Source organism: Dasypus novemcinctus, chromosome 22 (assembly GCF_030445035.2).
Source record: "Dasypus novemcinctus isolate mDasNov1 chromosome 22, mDasNov1.1.hap2, whole genome shotgun sequence".
NCBI classification, from domain to species: domain Eukaryota; kingdom Metazoa; phylum Chordata; class Mammalia; order Cingulata; family Dasypodidae; genus Dasypus; species Dasypus novemcinctus.
The window spans coordinates 74,530,007-74,545,815 of record NC_080694.1 but is presented as its reverse complement, the minus strand read 5'-3'; the positions used below and the strand labels follow the sequence as shown (position 1 = coordinate 74,545,815).

Sequence of the window (15,809 nt, the reverse complement as noted above, 5' to 3'; positions counted from 1 at the left end):
CTTCAGAAAGTGAAGCATAGAATCACCATATGACCCGTCATCCCACTTCTGAGTATATACCCAAAGAATGAAAAGCAGGGACTCAAAAAGGTATTTGCACACTGATGTTCAAATTCACAGTTGTCAAAGATGAAATCAATCCAGTGCCCATGAGCACATGAAGGGGTAAACAGAATGTGGTGTATACATACAGTGAACATCATTCAGCCACAGAAAGAATGAAATTCTACCACATGGTGACAACACGGATGAACCTTGAAGATGTCATTTCACCTGAAACAAGCCAGACACAAAGGACTACTAGTATGATCTCACACGAAATGATTGGCATATGCAAATTCATAGCTAAAAAATTAGAATACACTGTGATGGTTAGTCTAACTCGCCAGCTCAGGCAGCTGATGGTTGCACAGTTGTCTGGTCAAGCAAGCAGTGGGCTCCTGTCACACCAGAGCATCCATGGACTTTGATCATAGTGAGTTGATTGTGGAGATGGCGGGTCCATCTCGTCACCTGAGGAGCTTGCCCTCAGCAGTGATGACTCTCATCCAGTCACTGAAAGGCCTTAAAGGGGAAGGGTCTTCAGTATTCAGAGAACTCCCGTCTCTGCTCCAGACCACCAGCATCTCCTGGGAGCTCATCCAGGACCCTCACGAGCACCTGGCTTGCAGCCCGCCTTACGGAATGTGGACTCGTGCATCCCCACCGTCGGTGTAGACAATTTTATAAAATCTCATACTATCTACAGACATCTCCTGTGGTTTCTGCTTCTCTAGAGAACGCTGACAATACAGCAGGTTACCAGGCGCTGGGGTAAGGGTGGGAAATAGGGAGCTGACAGTTGATTGTACAGAGTTCCTGACTGGGGCGGTGGGAAAGCTTTGCTAATGGATCTGGTGACAGCAGCACGACACTGTGAATGCAATAAATACCTCTGAATTTTATATTTGACAATGGTCAAGTGGAAAATGTTAGGTTGAATATACGTTAAAAAAAGAAATTACCCTATTTACTGTGGGCTACAGTAAACAGGGCAATGGTAACAGTGTTGCTTCATCAGTTGTAACAAAGGCTCCACACTAAAGCCACGTGCTAACAACAGGGAAACCCGTGTACGAGAGGTATATGGGAACTCTGTACTTTCTGCCTGATTTCTTGTTTTAATTGTTATTATTGTAAACCTACAGACAAAAAAAGTGAGGCCGGGGCTTCCCGCAGCACAGCTGGCTAAAGGGGGGTTGCGCAGGCACTTTGGGGGCCGCAGTGGTCCCCCCCGGGCTGGTGCGGCTGAGGCGGGCGCCAAGGGGGGTCCAGGCCGGGGCGAGCAGGGCTTGCTGCCGGCGCTCCCGAAGGCCCGGGGGGAAAGAGCGGGCAACCGGGGTGGGCGCGGAGGGGGGCGGCGCCCGGAGGGACTCGGCCTGCTCGAGGACGCCGCCCCGAAGCCGCCGGGAACCAGGGATTCCCCAGCGGAGGAGATCCCGCCCCTCCGTGACGCCCGCCGCGGGGGACCCAGCGGCTCTGCTCAGGCAGCTCTGGAGGGAAGCGAAGGACGCGGGGGTCCCGCCTCGCGCCGGCCTCTGCCCGAGAAGGAGCTTCCAAGCGGCCGCGGGGCTGCTGGAGCCGCACCCGCCAGCCCGCCCCGCGCCACCCCGCGCCACCCCCGCCGCGTGGGCCGCCAGCGAGCGCCTGGGGCACCTGCGGGGCAAGCAGAGCCGGGCAGAGCCCGCGAGAGGCGCTGCCGAGGCGGGGGCCGGGCCGCAGCCCAGAGCTGCCCAGAGCTGCCCAGGCGGGTCCAGCCCAGCCCAGACTAGCACAGCCCGGCCCGGCCCCGCCCCCTGCAGCACGCCCCGCCCCCTCTTTCTGGGGCGTCTGTCCACACCTGCGGGCGGCGCGGAGTCCGTCTCCTTGGTCGCCCGTGCCCAGGCCGCGCGGAGCTTGGCACCTGGAGGGCCTGGGAAAGGCGGGTTTAGTTTGGGCAGAAGCAGAGAAGCCGCCCCCGACACACCTGCCTGCGTCCTGCCCTCGAGCATCTGCACGTGGGCTCAGGGGAGCGAGAAATCCTGACCTGGGTGAGGGTCGCCCCCCGCCCCTTCCTCAGCTCTAAGGAGCTCACAGCCCCTAGTGGGCATGTGAAGACTCGAGGCCTGATGGTGGGCCAGCCCAGGGCCGTGCGCCTCCAGTGGAGCTGGGGAAGCGCGGGGAGTTCTGGGAGTACAGAAAGATGCCTCAGGGGTCGTGGGAGGGGAAGCCTGAGGCCTGGAGGGGGCTGGAGGGGTCCAGGCGACAGGTCGGGGAGGAGAGCGGGCCTGGGGGTGTGCGGGGGTGGGGGGGTCCAGGCGACAGGTCGGGGAGGAGGGCGGCCCTGGGGGTGTGCACGGATGGGGGGTGGTCCAGGCGACAGGTCAAGGAGGAGGGCGGGCCTGGGGGTGTGCACGGAGGGGGGGCGTCCAGGCGACAGGTCGGGGAGGAGGGCGGGCCTGGGGGTGTGCAGGGGGCTCCAGCTCTGCAGCATCCAGGGGGCTTCCACGTCCAAGACAGGAAAAGACCCGGGGGGAGGACAGTGCTGGCAAGACGCGCTGTCACCCAACACAGGAGCATTGCCTGGCAGCCTGCGAGGGTCTCAGAATGGCCGGGAGCTCCTTCCCAGCCTGTCCTGGAACTCGCCTGGCTTTCCGCCCACTGCCCACCTCGATTGGGACCAGCCTCGTTTCCCGGGCTCCATGGCTGTGGTACCAGCAGCTTTCCTCAGCGTCTCAGAGAGCTCAGGATTACGGGGTAAGACAACCACGTGAGCACAGCCTCTCTGAGGGCAGCGCGGCAGCTCCTGGAAAAGCTTCCTCTCTGTCCTCATGGGCCAGGAACTCCACTTGGAGGCCGAGGCCCCCCGGGAAACCGTCCCCCTTGCCACAAAGCAGCGCGGACGAGCATGTTCTTTGCCCCTGATTCTAAGAGCGCGATGGGAGAGAAACCAGCTCCATCCATCACCTGGAGACGGATCCTTGAATCTCAGTAGCTCAAGAAAATACAGAGCACCCAGAGGCCCACAGGGACACTGAGCGGCCTTGCAGAGGAGAGAGGCGGCGTTCCAGGGGGCCACGTAGCGCACGTGGTGGGCGAGGACGAAAGCTGCAGGACCTCAGGGCCAGGAGGCCGTTTGGGACAGCATCTGAAAACCCGCAGGGTGACGCTCGACTTTGGACTCATGCATGTGTAGCAGAAGCATTTTAAAAACCAGAAGGACGGCTCACTGGGGACAGTGGGTACCTGTGGGAGGGCTGGGAGGCTTTGGAGAGGGGCCATCACACGGCCCGTTTCAATTCTCTGTGGAAAGTTCCGTTTCTTGAGCTGAGTGGTGGCTCATGGCTGCTCCTGTTCACCTGTCTTTGGCCTGGGGATGCCTGAAATACTTCAGAGCCTGAGGGACCCGCGAGGTTTGGAGCTGCCTGTGCCGCCTCTCGTCTGTAAAGAAGAGCACACCTGTCGCAGGTAGGCCGTGAGGATGACGTGAAGTCAATGCGCAGGCGCGTGAGGCCCCCAAGCCAGCGCCTGGCCGGTCCCAGCTGCTGATATCACCGCAAAGCACTTGCTAGGCGACAGGCGGTGTCTACAGCCCGTCCGTGGCTCTATTTAACACTCCTTGCCAATTCTGCCCATAGGAACAAAGGGGCGCCCGTGCGTGCAGGGACTGGAACTACTGCTGTGAGAACAGGCGCGAAGGCTGCCCCTCCATCACCACGAGGCCATTACGACCACCAGGCTGAGGTCAGGGGTGGAGATGCTGATTGACTCGGTCACAGGCTCATTCTTTCCAGAAGAACAAATCAGTTTAACATCATAGCCGTTTTCTTTTCTTTCTTCTTTTTTTGGGGGTGGATGGGCTAAGCTGTCAACTGTACAATCTTTGAAATATAAGTTAATTTTTATGTGATATTTCAATCTATATTTTATTAACTCAATCTATTTGAAAAAATTAACACATAATAGGTATCATATATAATTATGTTATAGAGACTATAATATAGTATGTAGCACATATAATATATAACTATTTAATATAACTATTTTAATATATACTATATTTATATGATATATAGTATATAGTTAACATTTAATATTTGTTTACCTAAAAATAATTTATATGATATAGTTAAATAAGCATTTAATATTTAAGCATATAATACAGTCTACATATTATAAAATATGTTAAACATTAATATTTTAATATATAAGATACAACATACGTTGTGCGTAATATGGTAGTGTATACCATCATATAGAATATAATATTGCAGTACATACAGTATTTTAATACATTGCATGTGTGCTGTAGATGATGTAGCCTATGTAGCATATACAATGTTACATGTTCTGTAAATATTAAATGTTTATTTAACAGTAACTCTCTGGGAAGGAGCTGTGGTTGCCCTCCCTTTCCACAGAGGAAACTGAGGCATGAAGGCAGCTGGACACTTGCAGGGCGCCCTCAGCCAGGAGGGGGAGACAGCAGAGCCAGGAGGGGGGGTGAATGGCGACAGCGGCGGTGGGCGTGGTCACAACAGAGTGGGGGGGGGGATAGGGAAAATGGGGCCTGGAGGGGGTGACAGTGGAGAGGGGTGTGACAGCAGAAGAGGGGTATTAGGGCCGGGAGGGAGGACAGCGTTGGGGGGTCAGGGGGGACAGCGGAGCCCCTCGCATTGACAGGGGCCAGGAGGCCCTGAACCGGCTGAAGCCCCCACCCAGTCCCGAGGTACCAGGTGACCCTGCGGACCGTGTAGCTAAGGGGGAGGGAAATCCCCCGGGTCAAAGGTGAGCCTCGAGGAGGACAGGGAGGGCTGCAGGCTGCGTGTCCGCTCCGCCCTCTCGCCCTGGGGACCCAGGTGGCCGGCTGTCCACTGACCTTCAGCAGCTGCCTCTGCACCCCGCGGACCCCGCACGCACGCGGCCAGCTCCCGGGGTACGCGGCTCCCCGCACCTGGCCTCGGGGTAGCGCCAGGCAGTGGCCGGAGTCCAGGGGCCTCGGGGAAGCCAGACCCGCCCCTGCGGGCTGCGGCACGACTGATGACGGCCTCTGGGAGCCTCAGTTTCCCCGTCAGTGCCCTGGAGACCCTCGTTCTGCTTGCCCCGGGTTTGTTGAGGGGAGGCTTACTGATTTTATTTTCTTTTAAATGTTAGGGTCATTCACCCCACTCTACTGGGAAACAATTCAAATAAAGGAAAGACACAGCCTAAAAGTTTCGCCAAAGCCACGTGTGCACCTTGGTCGGGATTTGACTAAAGCAGCAAGGAAAAGCACTTTTGGAAAAATTGGGGCAAATGGAATATGGGCTGTATTAATTAATTTTAAGGAATTATTCTATGTTATTACAAGATATTAATATAAAGCAAAAATACAACCAAAGCAAACTATGGGCAAGAGCACATAAAAATATATTAATAATTTTCTAGCAAGGGGGAAATAAAGGAATATACTTAGGGAAAGAAAATAGACACAAGGTAATATGTAGTGCTTGACTCCATCTACACAAAATATATCCACAAATACACTAGAGAGACAGAAGCAGAATAGCAGCTCTGTACAGCAGGGGAGCAGAGAGATTGAGAGGTGATGAGTGTTTGTTTCTCTGGGTTTTTATGTTGTTGATTATTCTTATAATTGGAACAATGAAAATGCACTAATAATGACTGAAGTGATAAAGGCACAACTATGTGATTATACCAAATGCCACTGATTCTATACTTTGGATGGATTTGTGCTTTATTAATATGTATCAATAAAATTGATTTATTATTAAAAAGTTAAGGAATTTTTAAATATATTATTTATTTTTAAAAGATACTTAGATTACATAAAATGTTACATAAAAAAATATAAGGCATTCCCATAGGCCCCACTCCCCACAGCCCCATTTTTCCCCACATCAACAACTGCTTTCATTAGTGAGGTACATTCATTGTAATTGATGAACACATCTTGGAGCACTGCTGTACAGCACGGATTACAGTTTACTTTGTAGTTTACACTCTCTCCCATTCAATTCTGTGGGTAATGGCAGGATATATGATAACCGATATCTGTCATTGCAATCTCACTCCCAACAATTTCAAGTCCTGAAAATGCCCCCGTATTACACCTCTTTTTCCCTCTCCGTGACTCAGCACCTCCAGTGGCCACTGTCTCCACATCAATGATATTAAGGAATTATTAAAGCTATTAGGTCTGATAATAGTGTTGAAATAAAGCTGAAAATGGTCCTCTTTTCTAGACACGTACATCTGAGTGTTGGGGCACAATTTATCACCTGTACAAAGTTTATTTTATAACTTTGAGCTTTCTAGGAGGGAAAACTTCAAGCATACCGCAACCTAGAGAAAAGAGTAAAACACACCTCTCGTCCCGGATTGGCGACACTTCGGCTGTTCTCTGGTCACCCTCCATCCCACCTCACACACTCACTTTATTTTCCTTTGCTGAAGTTATTTTAAAGCAAAGGACAGACATCATACCGTTTCAGCTGGAAGGATTTCCATACACTGTAATTCGCTTAAAACGCTTCGTGCCAATATTTTAAAATGTGTGATGCGGGTAGGACACGGCCTTACCGTCCCTAAACCTGGCCCCTGCTTCCCGCTGGGTGGTCTGTTTGACAGTTTTCCCCATCTAACCTCCTCACAGAAGTCCCACGAGGCGGCCGGGTCTGCGGGTCGCGGAGGCTGCCCGCGGGCGGCGGCTTGAGCAGAGCAGCCCCGAGTGCGAGCGCGGGACGGGGGAGGCCCGGGCAAGGCGCGGGGGCCGTGGGGCTCCACAGGGGCAGGGGGTCTCGACGTCAGCGGGTCCTCAGAGGCCACAGTCCACCGAGCCCCCCAAGGCCGGGCTGCGCAGCCGCGGGTCCGCACTTCCGGGTGCCGTTCGGGACGCTGGGGCCCTCGCAGGAGGCGGCAGCTCCGCGCCGGGGCCCAGGCGGCTGCGGGGACGGGAGCTGAGCGAGGGGCCACCCGGCTCACGCGGGCAGGCGCGGGCGGGGCTTCGGAGGCCCTGGGGGAGGGGGGTGGCGTGCCTGGGAGCGGGAGCGCGCCTGGGGCCCGGGGTCGAGCCTGGGGGCGAGGGCGCGCCTGGGGACCGGGGACGAGCCTGGGGACCGGGGGCGACCCTGCGGTGGGGGGCGTGCACGGGAGTGCGCCTGGTGCGGGGGCGCGCTTAGGGGCGGGTGTAGCGAGAGCCTGGATCACCGCGGTGGCGGCCCTGCCCCCCCGCTCTTGCCCCCTGGCTGACCCCCCCGCCCCGCCCTCCCCGCCCTGCAGCCCCCCACGCGGCTCGGCCACCAGGTAGCGCCAGTGGAAAGAGCAGGAGGGTCTCCCGAATACCTGCTCTCCAGGGGCGACGGCGGGACCCCACTGCCGCCTCAGAACCCCCACCACCCTGCTTGGTCCTCACTCAACCAAACCGCTTCCACATCTCCATTTTTAAGGCCATCGAGGGAAATGTCAACCTGCGCTGCGTGTTCTATCGAAGTGAAGAGTAGAGATTAACTTTGCCACGTGTGAAAACCCCGTTCTAGAGGTAAGCGCCTCAAAGACAGGGACTGTGTCGTCGCCCGTTCCTCAGTCACCTGCCGAGCCCCCCTGTGACTGGAGACGGTGTTTCCTTTCCCGAGGCTTTGGCCACCCCTTTCCACAGCGCCCGGCGCTTCCGCCATAACGGCCGCACTGCCTGGATTTTGACCACCTCTGCCCATTGTGTTCCCCCAACCTTGAACCTCTGAGGACAGCTGCGTCCTCGTGGCCAGCATCAGCCAGTCCTGGGGCGGGCGAGCAGGCGCCCCCAGAGCTCGTGGGAAGAGACCCCAGGACAGCGCCCTCCAGGTGCGCCCGTGGGCGAGGCTCGGGGACCTGGACTTGGGCTCTGCTTCTTGCTCGCTCTTCCTTCCCCTCCCCCTTCCCTCCCTTCCCTCTTCCCTCCCCACCCCCCTTGTCCCCCTCCCATCCCCTTCTTCCCTCCTACCCCCGTCCCCCTCCCCTCCCCTTCCCTCCCCCTTCCCGTCCCCTCCAATCCGCCTGGAGCTCACCGAGGGCAGAGCCTGCCTCCCACTCATCTCTGTGTCCTCAGCTCCACCAGCGCAGGGCTGAGCCGCAGGTGGCCCCACCTGAAGTGACTGCGTTCCATCCACAGCATCCCTGTGTCGTGGGAAGGACAGACGGGAGATGGAGGCTTGGTGGAAAGTGCCGCAAAAGAGCGAGGTGCTTGTCCTGCACGCCCACCGTGCGCTAGCCTTGCTCTGTGCTTGGCAGAGGAGAATGCCAGGGGCAGTGGGCGCTAACGATGGAGATGGGGGGCCCCTTGGAGCTGACGTACCTCGAGGCCTGAGTAATGGAAAGGGGGCGTCGGTGCCAGGATGTGGGGAATCTTCCCCCAGGAGAGCAGCAACTCAGAGGCCCTGGGGCGCGTCTTCACTGACGTGGGGGGGCTGAGGGCTGCGCTCACTGCTGACCCGACCCGCAGCCTCCGGGGTAATTACTGGCGCTTTATTTGGGACCTAATCGTCTGCCTGTTCATCTCTAGAGCCAGGTGTGTCCTGGGCTTTGGGGAGAGGGCAGAGCCCCCTTGCAGCTCAGCCACTGTAGGATTTGAAGCTGCGTTTCAGGCGCTCTGACAACCAGGGGTCCCCCGGGAGGGGCTGAGTTATCTGTGAGGCTCCACCATGAGGAACCGTGATGCCGCGCTCCTGCGCAAGCCTGACGGCCACAGCGCGCTCTCTTGTCATGGCTTTCTCTGCGGGATCATCTGTGGGGGGAGGTGGGAGGGGCACAGGGTGCAGCTCTCAGTCCCTGCCAAGCACATCTGTCACCTCCAAGCGAGAGTGACACGAGAGCCTGCCTCCCACGGCCTGGAGAACACGCATGTGAAGGCATGCCCTGGCGCACAGTAGCCCTTGGTAACTGGGGGTGAAGTGAGAACACGCATGTGAAGGCATGCCCTGGTGCACAGTAGCCCTTAGTAACTGGGTGTGAAGTGAGAACACATGTGTCAAGGCATGCCCTGGTGTGCAGTAGCCCTTGGTAACTGGGGGTGAAGTGAGAACATGCGTGTCGAGGCATGCCTGGTGCACAGTAGCCCTTAGTAACTGGGTGTGAAGTGAGAACACATGTGTCAAGGCATGCCCTGGTGTGCAGTAGCCCTTGGTAACTGGGGGTGAAGTGAGAACATGCGTGTCGAGGCATGCCTGGTATGCAGTAGTATCTGGTAAATGGGGGTGAAGTGAGAATGTTGTAGCAGTTGTGAGAGGTTCAATTATTTGCATATAGAAAGGCCAGGACTCAGGAATGATTTTGAGAAGGAAAAATGGTTTATTGAAGGTCGGCTGGACCCGGGAGCTTTCTGTTGCAAACCCCAGCCCTGAACAAAAATGTTCAGTTCTTTTTATACAGAGAAAGGGCTAAATCGTTCTTTGTTTCAGTACTCAATAGGTTTGAATTAGCATATATATCTTCCATATCCTAGGTAAGCTTTTAGCATGGACTTCATACATTCTAGATAAGCTTTTAGCACATTTGGTTTGCATTTTCCCTGAATATTTAGTTTATAGAGTTTGCATTGCTAAACTGTTTCCTGGGACTGGAGTCGTTGCCATGCTTACTAAGGGCAGGGCTGCAGCCTCTGACCATCCCACACCCAAAAGTCACAGACAGCTTAGGTTATCTCTTAAGAGACAAACAGCCTCCTACCCATAGCCCACGTCAAGAACATGTGTAATACAGTCAACTAATATTCAATGAGGCCACCAAGCCCACCAAACTGGGAAAGAATGGCTTCTTTTTTTATTATTATTAAAATGTTTTCTTAAGAGTAAACTTTCTTTTTATTTCTTATTTATATATATGTTTTTTAATTTCTCTTCCCTCCCCCCCGCCCCCTCCCTCCAGTTGCCGGTTCTCTGTATCTATTTCTTGCGTATTCTTCTTTGTCTGCTTCTGTTGTTGTCAGTGGCATGGGAATCTGTTTCTTTTTGTTGCATCATCTTGTTGTATCAGCTCTCTGGGTGTGCAGCACCATTCTTGGGCAGGCTGAACTTTCTTTTGCACTGGGCACCTCTCCTTACAGGGCGCACTCCTTGCGTGTGGGGCCAGCTCTACATGGGTCAAGGAGGTCCGGGGTTTGAACCGCGGACCTCCCATGTGGTAGATGGATGCCCTAACCACTGGGCCAAGTCCGCTTCCCAAGAATGACTTCTTAAGCAAATAACACTTGGAGAACTGGGTATCCATATGCAAAAGAATGAGAGAGGATTTCCATCTCACACCTTATACAAAAATCAACTCAAGATGGATCAAAGATCTAAATATAAGAGCCAAGACCATAAAGATCTTGGAAGACAATGTAGGGAAGCATCTATAGGATCTTGTATTGGGAAATGGTTTCATGAACTTTACACCCAAAGCATGAGCAATGAAAGAAAAAATAGATAAATGGGACCTCCTCAAAGGTAAAAAAAATTGCACCTGAGAGGAGTTTGTCAAGAAAGTGAAAGGCAGCCTACTCAATGGGAAAAAATATTTGGTAACCGTATATAGCAGTTTGGTGTTGTTTATGAATTCCAAAAACAGATACTGGAATATGTTTGTAACCTGGGCATATTAGATTGTATTAGATTCAGAGGTTTCCCTTTTACTTGATTAAATTATGATTAAGGCTTTGTTTTGGCCATGTGGGCAGGACATGCATACCCACTTAGTGAGTTGGGACTCACAGAGAAAACAGCACGGTAGGTAGCAGAGAGAGTTTGAGGTTTGTTTGGGGTTTTTTCATCTTTTTTAAAAAGATGCATAGATCACACAAAATATTACATTTAGAAATATAAGAGGTTCCCATATACCCCACTGCCCACACCCCCCACTCCTCCCACATTGACAACTTCTTTCATCAGTGTAGTATATACATTGCATTTGATAAGTACATTTTGGAGCACTGCTACACCACATGGATTATAGTTCACATAGTAGTTTACACTCCCAGTCCATTCAGTGAGTTATGGCAGGATATATAATGTCCTGCATCTGTCCCTGCAATGTCATTCAGGACAACTCCAAGTTCCAAAAATGCCCAGAGACAGCCAAAGTAGAGAGTTTTGATGCTGGAGTCACAGGAAGTACATTCCTGGAGAAGGAGAACACAGAGAAGAGAGATAGTTCATTAGACAGGATCCTGAGGTCCTGGGGAGAGATGAGCCAATAGTCTACAGCTGACCTTGTGAAGAGACCAGAGCAGCTGAGCCCAGAAAGAAATGAGCCCTGGCTACAGCTAAAGTAGGAAGAAGCTTGGACCACGGAACCTTAAGAGGAAGGAGGAAGGCTGAACCCTTGCAGAGATCGCCCACCATCTTGCATCAGCACGTGGCAACAGACTTTGGGTGAGAAAGTACCTCTTATGGTACCATGAGTTGGACTCTTTAGGGCCTGGTAATTTTAAGCTTCTACCCCAAATAAATACCCTTCATAAAAACCCAACAGATTTTTGGTACTTTGCATCAGCACCCTTTTGACTGACTAATATACCATATATCTGATAGGAGCATAATATCCAGCATATGCAAAGAAACTCTAAACCTTGAAAATAAAAAGGCAAGCAACCCATTTAAAAGGGGCAAGTGATTTGAATAGACACTTCTTCAAAGAAGAAATACAAATGGCTAAAAAGCACATGTAAATATACTTGACATTACTAGCCATTAGGGAAATGCAAATCAAAACTACAATGAGATATCATCTTACACTCCTTAGACAGGTGGCTATTAAAAAAACAGGACTACAAGTATTGGAGAGGATGTGGAGGAATGGGAACACTTATCTACAGCTGGTAGGAATGCAGAATGGTACAACCATTGTGGAGGACAGTCTGGCATTTCCTCAGGAAGATAACTGGAGAACTGCCATAGGATCCAGCAATCCCATTACTGGGTATATACCTAGAAGAATTGAAAGCAGGGACATGAACATATATGCACACCAATATTCATAGTGGCATTATTCACTATGGCCAAAAGTTGGAAACAACCCAAATGACCTTAAATAGATGCATGGATAAGCAAACTCTGGTATATACATACAATGGAATGTTACTCAGCTTTAAGAAGGAATACAGTATTAACCCATGGAATAACATGAATGAATCTTGAAGACCTTTTGTTGAGTGAAGCTAGCCAGGAACTGAAAGACAAATATTACATGACTACACTGACATGAATTAAGCAAATTGAGCAAGCTCACAGAGCTAGAGTATGGAAGATAGGTTTACAGGAGAAGGAAAGGGAGATGAAGTTTGTGAGCCAATGCCCATATGGGCAAAATCTATGATAAGGTGGAATGGTGTAGTTGTGCAGTGAATGGACATGACAGTAGTGCAGTGATGCTATTGGGTTGGGTGGTGCTGGTCTGTGAGGGTGTTAAGTGGTGTGGGTGGGTTGCACTGTCCAAGGAACTGAGGGGAGGGTCAGGGGAGGGAGCAGATGAACTCTGGGGATTTGTGGGTATGTGGTTGAAGCTACAATGTGAGGAATGTTCTTTTGGCAAATATGGCAGAGGAGGGATACTGCTTTAGGGTGTTTGATGTGGGGGGCATGCAGGACAGGGTGCACCTGGGGCAGGTTTCTAGAGAATATGTGATTGTTCATCTTGTCAGAGTTTGTTGTCTTCATGGGTGGAGACCCACATAATGAATGGGAAGGTGTTGGACTCCCATCCTGGGGAGTCCTGCTGTGTTCTCAAATAGAGGGGTAGGAGTCTCTCAAGAGCATAGGCAGTGCCTAATAGAGAAGGACAGGCCAGTAAGTCAAGCCCTCAATGTTTCTGCAAATAACTATGAATCTTATTCTTCAAGGGTGAATGTTGGTGGTTGCCATGGGTTCTGAGGGAGGGGGAGGGAAAAATAGAATAGATGGAAAATGGGGCATGTAGCAGTTTGATATAATTGATGAATTCCAAAAAGAAATATTGGATTATGCTTGTAATCTGATCTGTACCTAGGCATGATTGAGTTACGATTAGGGCATTGAGTTCAAACCCTTTGGTGGGTAGGGACTCACAGATAAAAGGCATGCAAAGAACAGAGTTGAGAGTTTCTGATGTTGGAGTTTGATGCTGACAACTGAAGCTGGAGCCCTGGGAAGTAAGCTCACAGAGGAAAGAGAAGCCAGCTCCAGGAAGAAAGGAACCTTGAACCCAGAGAAAAGGAAGCCCCAGGAACATAGGAAGCCTGAACCCTTGCAGACGTTGGCAGTCATCTTAATCCAAATAGACTTTGGTGAGGGAAGTAACTTATGCTTTATGACCTGATATCTGTAAGCTCCTACCCTAAATAAACACCCTTTATAAAAACAACCAATTTCTGGTATTTTGCATCAACACCACTTTGGCTGACTAATAAAGAACTTGGTACCAGGAGTGGGGTAGTGCTTTTGCAATAATCCAAAAGCTGAAATGGTTTTATAAATGAGTAAGGGATATTTTTGGAAGAATGGTGAGATGCTTAATGGAAAAGGCCTAGATCACTTTGAAGAGACTGTTGATAGCAATATGGGTGCTAAAGAGACTTTTTATGATGTCTTAGAAGTAAATAATGAAATTACTATTGGAAACTGGAAGAAAGGTGATCCATGTTTTAAAGTTACAGAGAACATAGCAAGATTAACTCCTGGTGTTTTATGGAAGGCAGAATTTGAAAATGATGAGCCTGGGCATTTAGCTGAAGAAATTTCCAAAGTAAATGCAGAGAATGCGGCTTGGCTTCTGCTAGCAGCTTATAGCAAAATGCTAGATGAGAGAGATAGACTGAGGATGAACTGTCAGGCATAAAGAAAACAGAAACTAATTCTATAAATTCCAAGACTCTGGAAATCAAGCTCCCAGAAGAAAGTGTCCCAGTGGAGGACTTAACTAAATTGGAACTTGTAAGTCAGAATTGAAGATGCAGTTTGTGGGAAAGAAAGGCACGGTGGTCCTGCAAGGAGAGACCTGCTGTTTCCATGGCTACGCTTTTAACATAGGAATGCAGTAATTAAGCCTTTCAGGTCAACAGAACCAAAGCTGACTGGGGAAGGGAGAAATATGAGAAAACACACTTTGTACTTGGAAAGAGCACTAAGACCTTGTACTCTGAGATAAGAGTTTGTAACCTGTAGCTTGTGAGATTCATTAATGTGCAGCTGTATATTATTGCTTGTGCTTACAATAGCTTGAGTATATATAATGCCACATGAAAATTATAAAGTTTTCTGTTGAGCTTGATGATTTGATGCTCTCAGGCCCCCAATCCCAATCTTCTCTTTGTCTTTCATTCCCCAAACCCTTTGGGTTGACGATTCTGACCGCAGTTATCTAGGAAAGACTTGTGGAAAGTCTTACTGCTGATGACTTGGATCCCTGCTTCCTGCATGCCAAACCAACAAGCTTTTTGAGAGAGCTATATGAATAAAACCACTGTCAGCCTGGGATAAAAAAAGGACATGAAAAGGAGAGATTGAAGGGGAAACAACTTCAAGAGGAAAACCATGGAAGCTGAGATCTGGAATTAGGACATCACCTCGGGCCAAGAGAGGAACCACAACCATGTGTCCAGAGAGGGTGAGTTTGCCCCAGCAGTTGAAGAGGGTGGGTATTCCCACCTGATGTTCTGGAAGAGTTTTGCAACCCCAGGGTAAAGAGATGGTGGAGCACATTCCCCAAGGATTAGGGCAGAGTGGTTAAGTTCAGCTCCCCATAGGTCTGAGTGGAGTGGACCTGTCCCTCAAAAGTTAGGGAAGGCCAGGTGGTCAACCTGTTTCTCTGAGAGAGTTGAGCCTGTATGCCAAAGATTAGAGGGAATGTTGTCTTCACATCACTGTATGAGGGGGGTTAAGACTCTAACCCAAAGATTGGGTAAGGTATGGCACTCACCCCAACACTCTTGGAGGGAGAGGTCTGGAGCTTGGTTGACACCCAAATGCTTGATGAGGATGGAACCAAGAAAATGGCTGTTGGGAAAGACTGTGGAAAGGGTAGGTCCCCATATGGCCCCAAAGAGAAGAAACCATCATCTTAAGAATAACTCTCAGACTGAAATTGAATGGAGGATACCCTGCAGGTTTACCAAACTGTAGAGGGCCTATGACTCATGTTTCCCTACCAATGTCTCTTTATTGTAAATGAAAATATTTATCCAATGTCTGCCCATTTGTATTGGAAGCAGATAAATTGTTTTGTAAGTTTCAGAGGTCTATAACAGACAGGACTTTGGCTCAAGACAAACTGCATTTCTTTAAATTGATTATGATATGATTTAGTATTTGCATTGTAACTGATTTAAGGCTTTTTAAAATATTGTAATGACTTTTTGGAATTCAGAGGGTGGAGTATAGCAGTTTGATATAACTGATTAATTCCAAAAAGAAATATTGGATTATGCTTGTAATATGATCTGAACCTGTGCATGATTGATTTAGGATTAGGGTGTTGAGTCCCCACCCACCAAGGGGTGGGCACTCACAGATAAAAGGCATGGTGGAGAACAGAGTTGAGGGTTTCTGATGTTGGAGATTTGATGTTGGAGTTTCATGCTGAAGATTTATGCTGGAGCCTCAGGAAGTAAGCTCACAGAGGAAAGATAAGCCAGTCCCAGGAAAAAATAAACCTTGAACTCAGAGAAAAGCAAGCCCCAGGAATGTAGGAACCCAGGAAACCTGAAACCTCACAGACGTTGGCAGCCATCATACTCCAAATAGACTTTGGTGAGGGAAGTAACTTATGCTTTATGGCTTGGTATCTGTAAGCTGCTACCCCAAATA

General features: G+C 50.4%; 1 protein-coding gene and 1 long non-coding RNA gene across 3 annotated transcripts in view; one reads left to right on the top strand and one right to left on the bottom strand.

Annotated features, from left to right (window-relative positions):
- Nucleotides 1-15,809, bottom strand: part of LOC101442557 (saoe class I histocompatibility antigen, A alpha chain-like) — a 1,048,500-nt gene that overhangs the window by 837,929 nt on the left and 194,762 nt on the right. The window lies entirely within an intron of this gene.
- LOC111760469 (uncharacterized) lies at nucleotides 7,238-9,851 on the top strand. Of its 2 annotated transcripts, none has more exons than XR_009182829.2 (3): nucleotides 7,238-7,558; nucleotides 7,653-7,860; nucleotides 8,105-9,851. It is a non-coding gene; the product is annotated as an uncharacterized lncRNA (long non-coding RNA). The 2 variants fall into 2 exon arrangements; XR_011647112.1 differs by having other exon boundaries at nucleotides 8,168-9,850.